This window comes from Rattus rattus, chromosome 1 (genome assembly GCF_011064425.1).
Source record: "Rattus rattus isolate New Zealand chromosome 1, Rrattus_CSIRO_v1, whole genome shotgun sequence".
In the NCBI taxonomy this organism is placed as follows: Eukaryota; Metazoa; Chordata; class Mammalia; order Rodentia; family Muridae; genus Rattus; species Rattus rattus.
This window is the reverse complement of record NC_046154.1, coordinates 112,943,793-112,957,680: the sequence shown is the minus strand read 5'-3', so window position 1 is coordinate 112,957,680 and position 13,888 is coordinate 112,943,793.

Sequence of the window (13,888 nt, the reverse complement as noted above, 5' to 3'; positions counted from 1 at the left end):
CAAACAATTTCTATTAAAAGAGACTTTTCTCCTAAAGACCTCTCTGCCTCGTCCTTGTATATTTTGGAGCTGGGGAAGTCCTTGCTCAGCCCCCTTTGTCCTTGAATTCTGTGTTTCTTATAACACTTTAGGTCTCTATTGTTTCAGGGACAAGAAAGTAAATTTTTAATCAAATTTTGTTCATCTCCCAGAGGGAATAATTGTTGTCCAAGTCATATTGTGTTTACCAACAGATTTCAGCACACAGAATTAAGATATTAGTTGACCACAAGTTGTCACAATGTGAGAAAATGGTATCTGCAATTTTATGTGCTTTTTTTGTGTTTTGTGGCATTCTGTAAGCCTTTCCCATTTCCCTTCTTCCTGTGGTTATAGATTTCAAGCATCTGAATTTTATTTGAAGTCAATTGGAAACATTAGGTTGTTGTAGATTATTCACAGGGGATCTGAATGGGAAACTTGTTTATTTCATCCATATGGGTCTCTTGTAACTTCTCCAGAAAAAAAAATCTACAAAAGAGCACCTCAGTGAGAGGGAAAATGGAATTATTTTTATTTTCAACTCCACAAGAAAAAACCAAAGTTTCATCCTAGGGAGTATTTCAGCTAACCAGATCACTCTTATGTTAACAAAATCTAAGCCACGTGGCATTGCCTTACATTGCTGAACTTAAGACTACTTATTACCTTACTCCCCTGGAAATCTAATAGAGTTTGAAATTCAGAAAACTTAACATCACCTGAATGGTATCTAAAACTACACAGACGAGCAAGAATCTGTCAGTTATGATGGCATGGTGATTTTTACTTCTCCCGGAAACACAAAGGACCTTATATTGTTCTATTCTGTTGTAGAATGAGTCCCAGCAAAGGACACACTACTTGAGGGAGTGTCTCTCCAAGCTTCAGTACAGTTATTTTTAATGATGTGACATTGACCTTGGTACTAGAGAGATTTATTAAGCTCTCCTGAATGAGTGTGAACAAAGTACTATGTCTAAGATAAACAGATTCCTGAAGCATTTATTTTTAAATCTATTTCTCTTAGATTTTAAACTATTTGGAAAGCTCTGAATGGCTACTCACAGGGCTTCCTCTGGTCCTCATGTGTTATCAGAAACATTAAGACAGTATAAGTCACACAATTTAATCACTTAACTCATATCATACAAGGAACACAAATGATTTCTGACATCATAAATAATGCCAAGGGTCAGTCAACTCTTAATTCTTCTGAAGCAGGAATATTGTTATATCATTCATTCTTCCAATCCAGAATTTCTCATCAAACTTAAGAAGCAATTTAAAAAGGTAAGCCTGTTATGCTGCTAAGCATGGTATGTACTTAATTAAAGATGAATAAAATAAAAGGAGAAAAACAGAAGTATTCATACTATGCAGAACAGCACAGCCGCCTAGACGCCATAATATCTATAGCTGTAGCCTGAGGGAGAAGTTTCTCTTGATATCCTGGCAATTACTGAACACCTAACTCTGTCTCTACTTCCTTGTCAGAATTCCATTCAGTCCTGACTAAAGCCCTATACTGTACATAGATTTTATCTGATACTCATCCAGTGTAGTAAAATACAGCTCAAATCTTGAATGTTTCAGTGTATTTTTCCTTATAAATTTTACATAATGGTTTGTAGATTTTAATATTTTATAAATTTATAAACATACCTTTGTACAGCTAGGTTTTCAAGAGGTTTTGGGGGTAGGTATTAATTTACACATTTTCTTTAAATTGATTGATATAAGGTAAATTGCTCACCTTGTAATAATAAGTCAGCAGAGAAGTAACTTACGCTAAAGCTGATTGCCTTAGTTAAGCTATGACATCACCTCTCAGAAAAGATCTAGATTTAAGTAAGTAAATTTACCTTCCCTAAGAAACAGTATTCTACTCCCTCTAGTAGCTCCTGGTACCATCTGCATAACTCACAAGCCTGTTCCTCTCTAGTGACACATCAGCTAAACTCGTGTTTGCTTAGAGCAGTAGTTCTCAACGTGTAGGTCATGAACCTTTTGGGGTGTCAGATGATCTTTTCAAGGAGGTCACATATCAGATAACCTGCATATCAGGTATTTACATGAAAATTCATAACAGTAGCAAAATTACTGTTATGAAAATTACAAAATAATTTTATGGTGGGAAGCTACCAAAACATGAGTGACTGTGTTAAAGGGTGGAAACATTAGGAAGGCTGAGAATCACTGCTCTGGAGTCAGGATTGACTTATTCTCTACAAAGGGCCAAAGCAAGCCTTTTAAACTTTACAAGTTACTATGGCCTTTCATATATTCTTTAATGTGTGTTTTTGTTTCCTTGAGTTCCCTTAAGAATATAACACATATTCTTAGTTTCAGGTTGCCAAGATATAAGTAACAGTCAAGTTTTATCCAAGATATTATAGATGGCGTGGCATTTCCCTAAAAGATTATGTGTATGCCCTTGTCTTATGAAAGTATGCAAAGATAGTGTCATAAAAGTATGCAATGTTTTGATTTTTTAGAAACATACACACATTAAATTCAATGGGAATAAACATGGATAATATCTATAAGAATTTTGAAACATTTTCACTTGTAAATTTTGTTTATTTTCATTTGCAGATAGCAGATATTATTTCATTTCTAATTTCAATGTGCTTTGAATAACATGAGGTAATCTGCTTCACACATGGCTTCTATAAGTTGTATTTGATGTTTTCCAGGAAAACATTATAATTTGGGAGAGTTATGTTAATATCTTTGCATGCATTCAACTTCATTTCATAAGTCTACATTAAGTAGATAAAACTTATTTTGGAAATTTTTCAAGATGTCTTTAATGATCTATCAAGCTGTGTCTTTCTAAACTCTTCTTACACTTTCTATTAGCTTGACATCACTGGGTATGGAGATAAGGAAAAATGTACAGTCAGGTATCCTGCCTAGTGTTAACCCTAGTACTCTACTGGTCCAAGTAAGTGTTTATGTCCAGAGGAAATATTAATCAAAAAAATTTCTATGTCTAGCTGAGCTGAAAGTAGTCATTTTAACCTCTGTTTTCAGATACATCAAAAATGAGAATTAGCCCTGATCCTGGGATACTATAAAGATATTTTTTGAAAAGTTGTTTGGAATCTTGGAATGCTGGGTTTGTAAGAATCAACAAAGTATTTAATAGGAAATTCTTTACTGAATAAGGGGGAGCGGACATGTGTATCCAAGACCTATTGTTATGCTTTGTCTCAGAAAATCCCTCAAGAGTAGCAAGATCTCATCTATGTGAGTCTCCCTGAAGATAATGATAAAGTAATAAATTCTAGGCAATGAACGCCATTGTTAGAGATGAAGAGTCCGCAAATTTTATACTCAGCTTTTAGGTCAAAGCTTGCATGGGTTTGTCATCTCTGTCAAACAATTTTCCAGTTAGACCAGTCATATTGGTGTGGATTGAGGCTTCTTTACTGGATTTTCTTTTTCAAACATTTGGTTGGATAGAGCAATTTATTCCTTTCTTCATGTTTTTTTATAAAAGCTTATCATTTGTAATGCTCAGTGGACTATTTGACCTGGAAAAATATGTTAATGAAAATTCTGTTTTATTTAAGGTTAGTCATAGGAACACACACACACACGCACACACACACACACGCACACACACACATGCACACACACACTTAGGTGTGTAGACTCAACTAAGTAAGCCTCTAACTTACTTTTAGATGTATTATATATATATATGTATATATATGTATGTATATGTATTTGCCTGCATTGTATATCAGTGTAACAACACATTCATGTCTGGTGCCTGTAGAGGCCAGAAGAGGGCACTGGACCCCCTAGAACTTTACAGACAGCCCTGAGCTGCCATATGGGTGCTGGGAATTGAACCTGAGTTGTTTGGGAGGAAAGCCCAGCGCTCTTCTGTTGAGCCACCTCTTCAGACGACTCGACTAAATAAAAGCATGGTTTTAGAGTTTGCCGGTTTACCAACACAGGAAGTTTTTCCCACTTCTTTATAATTTTTTAAAATATTTTTATTAATCATTTTATTTGCTTACATTTCAAATGATATCCCTCCACAGACCCCTCCTTCTATCCCCCTTCTCTTCCCTCCCCCTTCCGTCTATGAGGGTGCTCCTCCACCCACTCACCCACTCCTGCCTCACTGCTCTAGTATGGCCCTACTACACATTGATCCTCCACAGGACCAAAACCATGCATTTTTATGCTCTTTTTTTTTGTTTCAACTTTATTTTTGTTTGATCAGATAGACTCTTTCTGTGGGTCCCGTTTTCCCGGAACTCCTCCTTCACTTGTATCTGCCTCCTTATTTCATTTCTAACATTGAAAAATCTTCTCAGTTTTTAGATCATAAAAAATAAAACTACTAAAATCAATACTGTGCAAGTGTCTGAATATATATTACATTCTTTCTCTTACCTGGACACTTGCAACTATGATATTATATACAACAGGGTCTACATTTCAAAATGGCTGAGAAAGTTTGCCTCATCAGCAGTATATGATTGACAGAATTCCTCTTGTCATATAATATTTTCTTTTAATATTTTTGTAGTTTTAATCAATTTCATAAAATTATACTGTAATATCATTGTACTTTAATTTTTGTTTGTTGCAAGCACAGTTTATAAATAAACTTGATTTAAACTCTTTGTCAATATTCTTTCCATGGGAAAAATGAAAAGATCATGCTCCACAGTGAAAATATTAATAAAAAACATCAGATGGAGTGATTAGGAAAATGAAGACAATATTTACAAGATAAAAAAAATAAATGAGTTATTACACAAAGAAATAATTTGATTGAGAATAATGTAATTTCCTTGCCTTTTTCATTTAAACATGACATTTTACAGTGTTAACTAAATCTAGTAGTGACAGGTTTGGATTTATGTGTCTGTTAATCTCAAATGTGCATGATAAAGGTTTTTGCCTCTTTCTAGAATCAAGACACATAACTTTCATAAGAAACTTAAAGACAAAAATAGACAAGAATGGACCCCATATACACATAGATTGAATGCTTGGACACCAGGAAATGTCCTAATTGGGCTCTGGTCTTTGTGAAGGAGGTATGCCTTTATTAAAGGAACTGTGTCACCAGGGCCACCCCAAGCTTGAGGTTTCAAAATCCCAAGGAAGGCACTGTGGCTTACTTTCTTCCTGTTGCTTGCAGATTTGATTGGGACACTCCTAGTTCCTTCTCCAATACTATGTCTGCCTGAAAGCTACCATCCTTTCAACCATGCTCCCACCATGCTGGTAATAGACTAAACCTCTCAAATTCTAACCAAGCTCCAATTAAACATTTTCCTTTATAATTGATGATAGAGAAGATGGCCAGTTGGTACTCTCACTCAGTAGTTTGAGACTTCATTAGGATTGTCTTCACATATTTTAAGAAGTTTTCACTGCATTGTTTTCATACGAACTCTGAAATGACCCTGAACTCTAATTCTCTCTTACCACATTCCCACTTTCAACCCCTCTTTCCTTGCTCTCCCCATAGGCTCCTCCCATTTTTGTCCTTCCCTGTCCTAAGTCAACCAATGAAGTCTACTCTATTTTCCACTTCCAGGGATATTCATGTGCCACCACAGTCCTTTGATCTATGCCTAACCCCCTTTGACCTAGAAATTGTACCTTTCTTTTCATTATTTAATGGTTAATATATTTCTGGATCTGGGTTTCTTTACACAATATGAATTTTTCTAGTTCTATCCATTTTCCTGGAAAATTCACATTTTTAAGATAGATGTATAATGCTTCATTGTATAAATGTATGACATTTTCATTACCCATTATTCTGTTGAGGGATATTTAGGTTATTTCCAATTTCTGAATATTATGAATATGACAGTTATGAACATGATTGAGTAAAAGTTCTTGGAGCAGGGTGGATTGTTCTTTAGGTATATACCCACGAGTGGAATAGTGGATCTTGAGACAGATCTGTTATCAACGTTCTGAGGAACCACCCTATTGATTTCCAAAGCATCTATGCAAATTTGCATTTCCACTAACAATGGAGGAATGTTCCCCTTGCTCCACATCTTTACCACCCTGAACTGTACTTGTGTTACTGAACTTAGCCATTCTGCATATAAGATGGAACCTCAAAGTAGTTTTGGTAAGTTTATCTTGGAATATTGAACACTCTTAACTGTTTCTCAGGAGAGTTTCTCTATTGAAAATCACAGTCCAATCTGTGTCTAATCTTTCACTTTGGTTTAGCTGGGTTCGTTTTCATATCAGGTTTCTTCAGTTTTTTGTTTGTGTGTTTGTTTGTTTCTGACTAAATTTAGATATTAATCCTCTATTGGATGTAAAGTTTGTAAAGAATATTTCCCCATCTTTAGGTTGCCTCTTTGATAAAATTTTGATGTCCTTTGATTTACAGATGTCATTCATTTGTTTATTTGTTTATTTGTTTAATTCAGAGGTCCCATTTGTTGAGGATTGGTGTCAATGCCTATGTCATTGGTTTCTGTTCGGAGAGTTTTCTCCTATAGCAATGGATTCAAGGATTATCCCCACTTTCTTTTACATCACCTTAAGGACATTTGGTTTTATTTTAACGAAACCCAGCAGTTCTTTTATTGTTCAGAATTATTTTAATTATCCTGTTCAGTTAATCCTGTTGTTGCTGTTACAGTTGCTGTTGTTGTTGTTGTTGCTGCTGTTGCTGTTGTTGTTATTGTTGTTGTCATTGCTTTTCCATATGAAACTGAGAATTATTCTTTTATGATATATAAAGAATTGTGTTGGAATTTTGATGGCAATTGCATTGAATTTGTAATTGCTTCTAGAAGGATGTCAATTTTTATTATGTAAATCTTCTAAACCATGAGTATAAGGTACGTTTACCCTCTCCTGATATCTTCCTCAATATCTTTATCCAAATTCTTGAAGTTTTTAACCATATAAGTTTTTGATTTACTGGATTAGAATTACTCCAAGCTGTCTTTATATTATTTGAGGCTATTGGAAAGGAGTTGTTTCCATGATTTCTTTCCCAGGTAGATTGATTTCCGTATATAGGAGAGATACTAAATTTTGCGAATTAATTTTGTATGGAGCTACTCTGCCTAAAGAACTTATCAGCTATAGTTATTTCCAATGGAATTTTAAAGGCTATTTAGATGAATTATCATATCATATGTAAATAAATACACTTGACTTCTTCCTTTCAATTTTGTTTTTCTTTGAACTCCTTCAATTGCCTTTTTTTTTTCCAGAGCTGAGGACCGAACCCAGGGCCTTGAGCTTGCTAGGCAAGCGCTCTACCACTGAGCTAAATCCCCAACCCCTCAATTGTCTTGTTGTTCCAGCTAAGACATCAAATACTATATTGAGTATGTATGGCGAGAGTGAACTACTTTACCTTGTTTTTGATTTTAGTGTAATTGTGTACAGTTTTTCTCCATTAAAATTAGTATTCAATATATGCTTGCTGTAAACTATATTTATTATGCTGAGTCATGTCTTCTCTATTATTAAAATGATCAATTTCTTTTAGATTTTCTAATTTGGTGGAGTACAGTCTTTTAAAATATATCCATAAGATTCTCTTGATGTGATTTTAGTGTCCCTTGTTATGTCTCCTTTTTCATTTCTGGTTTTGTTAATTTGCATATTCTCCATCTACCTCTTAGTTAATTTGGATAAAGTTTTTCAATCTTATTGACTTGCTCAAAGAGCCAACGTCTCATTTCATTGATTCTTTACATTGTTTCCTTCATTTTATATTCTTGATTTCTTTCTGTAGTTTGAGTATTGCTTGCCGTCTATACCTCTTGGGAGTAATGCTTTTCTTTCTTTCTTTTTTTTTTCTAGAGCTTTCTGGCTTTTGCTAGTTACTGTTAATAGCAACAGTTTTGCCTACCCTATTTATCAAGGTAAAGAATTTTACTTAAAATACATTTTAATTTTTAATCCGTACAATGATTTTCTACATTTGTTTCAGAGAATGTGACATTTAATACAAGTGAGTAATGAAAAAATGTTTGCCTCATAGTGTTGGCCTCTCACTTCAGAAACATATTATTTATTGGTGTTGATAATATTCAAAATTCTTTCAACAGATCTTCTGAAATGTTCACCTATCAGTTTCGATTATAGTTATCATATCATAATGTCTAATATTAAAAATTGAATTATATCTTTCTTCCTGTTAACTATGTGTCTTTTCTCTCACACTAACACATTTACACAGTTGTGGTAGCTCTAGTTATAGTTCTGGTAGTTCTAGTTTTTTGAAGTTCATTGAGATATTTATCTTTCATATAATATATTAAGAATGTATTTCAAAAGTCTTTATGTGATTTTTAAATTAAGTCTTGCTTAAATTTCCATCCACATTGCTTAAAATATCATAATTTCATTTTCTATAGTTCAATAATATAGTACATTTAATACATTGGCTATTAAATAAACATGGTAGATTTCATTTCAACATATTGATTTTAGTACACACACAAACACATACACACACAGAGAGAGAGAGAGAGAGAGAGAGAGAGAGAGAGACAGAGACAGAGACAGAGACAGAGACAGAGACAGAGACAGAGACAGAGGAATGGATTTCTTCATTATGGAATAGTTACATTTCCAGGTGTTCAAGAACTTTGAGTACTGTTAGCTATAAGTTGTATTAATTTACATTCTTACCAATTATGCATACATTCCTCCTCCCCTTCTTCCTCCTCCTCCTCCTCCTCCTCCTCCTCCTCCTCCTCCTCCTCCTCCTCCTCCTCCTCCCTCCTCCTCCTTCTTCTTCTTCTTCTTCTTCTTCTTCTTCTTCTTGGTTTCTATGTTTCTATTTATTCACTTTTCTCTAATACATCCTGACTAAAGTTCTTTCTCCCTCCCGCCACTCTTCCCAGTAACACCTCCTCCCTCAGATCCATTCCAAGCCTTTTCCCTTCGGAAAAGAGCAGGTCTCCCAGGATTATCAACCAAATATGGCATATGAAATTTCAGGAAGACTAGAGACATCCCCTCATATTAAGATTAGATAAGGCAACCCATTAGGAGGAAAAGAATTTTGAAACTAGTCAAAATAGTCAGAGTCAGGTCCTGTTCCAACTGTTAGCAATGTCACAAGAATACCATGTTATAAAACCATAACATATGTGCAGAGGACCTAGGTCAGATACATATAGACTTCTGGATTATTAGTATATTTTGTTATCCTCTATGTCATGGTTAGTTGTAGATTTTCTCTTGTCTTCTTTCTACTAGTGGATTTGCAAAGTTTGTTATTAAAGATACTTATTTATGTGATAAACATTATCATATTTCCTTTGTTATAAAAAGTTTGTTACAGAAACTGAAAACTCAGTCTCTTTGAGCACCTAGCCAAACTCTGAAATTCCTTTTCCTTTTTCACATCTACATTTGGTCAAGGAACAAATATGATTAATTTGCATGAATAAATACTATGTGAGTCTTGTTCTGTTAGGAGTTAAACACTTTCTGTCCAACCTCTTCCTTGGTTTTTTGCTTGGAATTGTTTGTTGTTCAAAATCCAGCTGTCATTCTATTTTAGCAAAGATGAAAATCTAGTATTAGATGAGAGAAGTGCAAGAATCACATGATCAGTATTCTCTAACATATCTGTTAATCTCTATAAATTCAACTTTGCATAGCTTTCACTTGCATTTATATAAGAAAATAATACTCATAGTAAATGTTTGCAATTTGAAATTTCTGTTGACATCCAAACCTAATTCTCCTAGATTTGGTTCACCACAGTTGTAAGTGAAATTTACTTGTAATCTTCTACTTTAAAATGTGTAGTATTTTTGATGCAAGGTATGATAATGTTAAAAAAATACTCAATTTGCTTTTAGGCTTTTAAAAAGAGATAAACATTTTTGGAATGATAAATGCAATCAGAAATACATTAAAATTTTCCTGTGTTACAGCTAGAGGATTATTATTTCTCCATATAGCTTTAAGGTCACAGTCAATCATTGAACTGAGAATGGATTCCCAATTGCAGAAATTATAGAAAGGATTGAAGGAGCTGAAGGGGTTTGCAACTCTGTAAGAACAACAATACCAATCAACCAGAGCTCTCTGTGACTAAACCACCATCCAAAGAGTACACATGGACAGACCCATGTCTCCAGCTGCTAGGTAAGCAGAGGATGGTCTTGTTGGGAGGAGGATCCCTTGGTTCTGCAATGGCTGAATTGCCCAAGTGTAGGGAAATGTTAGGGCAGGGAGGTGAGAAGGAGTGGGTGGTTAGGTGGGGAAAAGGGGATAACATTTGAAATGTAAATTTAAAAATATCCAATAAAATGATTACATATTATTTCAAAATATTCTTAGCTGCATTTTATGGTCTTTTATAATACACAAAGTATTTTTCAGATGAAACTTGACATATTTTTTTCTGAATTGAACAACTATTTGTAAGTACCCAGAATATTGTTTTAGACATGAACTTGTTTTAATGTTGATAGACAAGGTTACAATACTGATAATTCAGCCTCTGTATTGTTCTGTGCTTAAAGAGAGGGGCTTCTGACCTGTTTTAGAGGTATGGATCCTAACAGACAAAACCTAATCATGTATTAACTCATTCCTCTGCTTACTGATTGACTAAGCACAAACAGAACACACATTGAAGTCATGATATTTAATGCAGATATCTATTCTACACTGAGTGCTTTCTTCGTTCTTTGGTTCTTTGGTTGACAGATTTTGGGCCAGAAGAATTGAAGTGGAAATTTCTAATTGTTTTATGTAATGTCACTTGATGTTTTGCTGAAGCAAACTCAGGTAATGTTTTGCTGAAGCAAGACCTGAGAGAGGACACATGGTGCTTGGGAAAACTGTAAGTAGGACTCAATAGACAGTGACTGCACTTACATAGCATACTTGCAATACTTCATAGGTCTTGCATTATTGCTGATCTTCATTTTGTCAAGAGAAACTCAACAGAGAACTTCTTAAGGCATTGAACTGGTCTTAGTCAATTCTGATGCCAATTGGATGTAAGCCTGACTGTTTCTGCTAGATTGTGCCTCCATTGCAGATTTGTGTTTAGTGACACCTTTGAACTGGACTGTTGGTATCCTGATACTATAGTTCCTGACCATGGAGATGGGAAATGCCCCCAAAGAATTAGTTCTAAACATGTCCAGATATCCTGGACATATCATCTTTTTGCTTTGGACAGTGGGCCAAAATGGGGGTCAGAGCATTTGAGAACCCTTACTTTAGTAGGTTTTGAAAAAGCTAAGCTTACAAAGAATGATGTTTATCTTTCAGTCAGTGGGTCACTCTGAGTTTTGCAATTTGGATACATAATTTTAGTACAAATTCATAATTTTTTTCTGAGTTATTCTAAAGTTTGAAAATGGGTCTGAATTGTGAACTTATGACCTGTAGTGGTAACCACTGATACCAATATTTCCTCTGGTATTATTTATAAGTCCGCATACTGTCTACAGTTGCGGTGCTAGTCATTAATGTAATACATTCACATAAACTGTGTTTAGAACTCAACATGGTTAGTTTTGAATGTCAACTTGACACAATGTTCAACCACCTGGTAAAGGACTCTCAATGAGGAATTGCCTAGATTAGGTTAGCTTATTCATATGCTTGGAAAGGGATTCTTAATTGAGTTAATTGGGGTAGAAAACTTCATTTTAAACATGGGAGGCAACATTTGCTGAACTAAGCCCTGGACTGAATGAAAAAAGAGAGTATATTTAACATTGACGTACAAGCATTAAAATTAATATCTCTTTGCTCTTCCTAAGTATATATTGTGACTAAGTACTTTCAAATTCCTTCTGTCTTGATTGCTCTATGATGAACTGTAACCTGGAATTATGAATCAAATAAACTCTTCTTGAAAACATAAGGTGCTATTATATTTAATTCCAAAGATTTTCATATATTGTACTCAGTCAAGTATGTTGTCCACCTCTAATATATTTGGTTTTGCTTCAGACAATTATCTACAGAGAGAAATAGCCTTAATTTTGCAAAAGATTTTTCCAACTTATTGAAATTTATCCACATTCTAACATTATTATTATTGTTTACATGTTTTAGTATAACAATACTAGATTTGCTCCCTGCAAGCTATTTATCTCATATCTAAAACAGTACTATGAGATAGTAATCTAAATATCTAAATTTGAAGATTTGGTTTCTTTTAATGACTTGCTATATCAAGTTAGTGTAAATTGCATTTTGACATTTTATTTGTCAGCAAGAAACACCTAAAAATACTTATCAAATAGAATAAGAGGCCTGGGACGATGGCTCTTTCAATTAACTGTTTGCTTCAGAAACCTGAGAACTTGTTTCCATTCCAATTAGACACAGAAAAGTCTTTGTACTCATGTATATTCCCAGTGAATCGCATATATCAATAATAACAATATTGAGATGGCAGAATCAGCAACATTTTACTTCTTATTTACTGATCATCCTGACCAAGTTCACGCATTCTATTTTTAATGAGAGAGTCTACTTCAATGGATAAAAATGGAGATCAAATGAAGACAACATCAACCTCTGGCTTCCACACACGTATCCATATATGTTCATGAACATACAAATGCACATATACTGTTCACACATATTTTATCAAACATTTTAATTGTCCACATGAAATATCTAGTGTATATAAATTTAATTAATAAATAAATATGCAAACCATACAAGTACAAATAATGCTAGTCTTTCAATTTAAAATGCAAACATTTAGTCTAATAGTTAAAAAGGAATTACGTAGAGGGGGTTCAATGATGGGAATAGGAGGAGCACTAGAAAGCATGCGGGATTATATTAATCAGAATGCACTACAGGTCATCCTATGTGTACCCATTTCTGCAATAGATATAATAGCCTCACTTTGTTTTCTTTGTATACAAAATGATTGATTATATATTTAAGAGTCAGTTGATACTGATAAAATGTCCAATAACCACTAGATAAAAGTCACGTAATTTACTTACTACATAGTAAATAATTTTGATTTTTAAGAAAAGTAAAATTTAAGTATAATGAGTTTGTGTAGTCAAGTAGCAACCACACTGGTCATAAGCAAACGTTTAAGAAGCTCAAAACTCTTGTCAAATTATTTATGAAAACCTACCTACCTAATTAAACAAAGCTTCTGAAAAGAGAAAGGAAACAACAGAAAAGAGTGTGTGAAATTATGCCTCATTCTTTGCAGTACACAGAGTGACAAATCAATTGAACAGCTAGAACATCATGATGACATGAATTGCTGAAATAAAATAAAAGTCAAAGCAACAATGGACATGTTTTAAGGTTGAAACTAAGTACTAAAAAAGGTAATTTCTAGATATGATTAGGAACAATTCTCATTATATATATGTATATATATATATATATATGTCTTATTAAAGATTGGCAGTTGTAGTTATTATGTCAATATTGGAACTTAAAACTTCACATATATGGAGAAAAACAAATATGTATTCCTATTTTATATATCAATATTCATAAATACAGTCTACTGACTTATTGGTAATTTTGCTAAATTTATTCAGACAAAATGAAAGAACAGGTTGCTTTGTAATGACCCTGAGGGACTATCCTGCAGGTATGTATTACGTAGTGGATGCTCAAAAGGCCCAGATGGTCTATATTTACAGATTGTTTTATTTATGTTTGTCCCAGCACAATGTATTTCTGGATTGTATGAGGATGTGAAACTGCATGTGTTTTGTATTACTTTTCTTTAGTTTGTGATCTTATAGAAATGTAACTTTTCTCTAAAGACAGAAGAAAATAATTTAAACTAAATTCATAGTGAAGTTATCCAATATTTCTAGAATATTGCCACTCAACATTTTGGGAAAAAATGTTA